The sequence below is a fragment of the Triticum dicoccoides genome, chromosome 4A (assembly GCF_002162155.2).
Source record: "Triticum dicoccoides isolate Atlit2015 ecotype Zavitan chromosome 4A, WEW_v2.0, whole genome shotgun sequence".
NCBI classification, from domain to species: Eukaryota; Viridiplantae; Streptophyta; class Magnoliopsida; order Poales; family Poaceae; genus Triticum; species Triticum dicoccoides.
The window spans coordinates 226,970,372-226,972,632 of NC_041386.1; positions in this window are offsets into that span (position 1 = coordinate 226,970,372).

Sequence of the window (2,261 nt, forward strand, 5' to 3'; positions counted from 1 at the left end):
TCTTAACATCTTCAGCTTTAATACCCTTTTCTTTCATGGATTTCTTTGCCTCTTGCATATCCTCAGGACTGAGAAATAGAACACCTCTCTTCTTCGGAGTTGGTTTAGGAATAGGCTCAGGAAGTGTCCAATTATTTTCATTTGTCAACATATTATTCAATAGAATTTCAGCTTCATCCGGTGTTCTTTCCCTGAAAACAGAACCAACACAACTATATAGGTAATCTCTGTAAGCATCGGCTAGTCCATTATAAAAGATATCAAGTATTTCATTTTTCTTAAGAGGATGATGAGGCAAAGCATTAAGTAATTGAAGAAGCCTCCCCCAAGCTTGTGGGAGACTCTCTTCTTCAATTTGCACAAAATTATATATATCCCTTAAAGCAGCTTGTTTCTTATGAGTAGGGAAATATTTAGTAGAGAAGTAATAAATCATATCCTGGGGACTATGCACACAACCAGGATTAAGAGAATTAAACCATATCTTAGCATCACCCTTTAATGAGAACGGAAATATTTTAAGGATATAAAAGTAGCGAGTTCTCTCATCATTTGTGAACAGGGTGTCTATATCATTTAATTTAGTAAGATGTGCCACAACAGTTTCAGATTCATAGCCATAAAAAGGATCATATTCAACCAAAGTAATTATATCAGGATTAATAGAGAATTCATAATCCTTATCAGTAACACAGATAGGTGAAGTAGCAAAAGCAGGGTCAGGTTTCATTCTAGCATTAAGAGATTGCTGCTTCTATTTAGCTAATAACCTCTTTAGATCATATCTATCATTGCAAGCAAGAATAGCTCTAGCAGATTATTCATCCAGGAAATAACCCTCGGTAACAACAGGCAATTCATATTTATTAGGGGGAGAGTCTTCATCATCACTTTCCTCAATATTATCAGTTTCAATATATTCACCAAGTAGCATAGTAGTATCAAGCATAGAAGTAGTTTCATCATAAGTATCATGCATAGCAGAAGTGGCATCATCAATAACATGCGACATATCAGCATGAATAGCAAAAGCAGGTTTAGGTGTCGCAAGCTTACTCAAAATAGAAGGTGAATCAAGTGCAAAGCTAGATGGCAGTTCCTTACCTCCCCTCGTAGTTGAGGGATAATTCTTGGTTTGTGGATCTCTCAAGTTCTTCATAATGATAAGCAGATATAAATCCCAAGTGACTCAAAGAATAGAGCTATGCTCCCCGGCAATGGCGCCAGAAAATAGTCTTGATAACCCACAAGTATAGGGGATTGCAATAGTTTTCGAGGGTAGAGTATTCAACCCAAATTTATTGATTCGACGGAAAAGTAAATAAGCGGAGAAAAATATATGGAAATCTTGTAGGCAATGGATCGGTGATAGAGAATTATGTCGGATGCGGTGCATCATGTAACAGTCATAACCTAGGGTGACGAAGAACTAGATCCAATTCATCAATATAATGTAGGCATGTATTCCGAATATAGTCATACGTGCTTATGGAAAAGAACTTGCATGACATCTTTTGTCCTACCCTCCCGTGGCAGCGGGGTCCTAGAGGAAACTAAGGGATATTAAGGCCTCCTATTAATAGAATACCAGACCAAAGCATTAACACATGGTGAATACATGAACTCCTCAAACTACGGTCATCACCGGGAGTGGCCCCGATTATTGTCACTTCGGGGTTGCCGGATCATAACACATAGTAGGTGACTATAGACTTGCAAGATAGGATCAAGAACTCTCATATATTGATGAAAACATAATAGGTTCAGATCTGAAATCATGGCTCTCGGGCCCTAGTGACAAGCATTAAGCATAGCAAAGTCATAGCAACATCAATCTCAGAACATAGTGGATACTAGGGATCAAACCCTAACAAAACTAACTCGATTACATGATAAATCTCATCCAACCCATCATCGTCTAGCAAGACTACGATGGAATTACTCACGCACGGCGGTGAGCATCATGAAATTGGTGATGGAGGAAGGTTGATGATAATGATGGCGACGGATTCCCCTCTCCAGAGCCCCGAATGGACTCCAGATCAGCCCTCCCGAGAGGTTTTAGGGCTTGGCGGCGGCTCCGTATCATAAAACACGATGAATCCTTCTTATTTATTTTTTTTCTCCCCGAAAGCAAATATATAGAGTTGTCGTTGAGGTCGGAGGAGATCCAAGGGGCCCACGAGGTAGGGGGAGCGCCCAGGGGGGCAGGCGTGCCCCCACCCTCGTGGCTAGGGTGTGGGCCCCCTGGTCTTCAACTT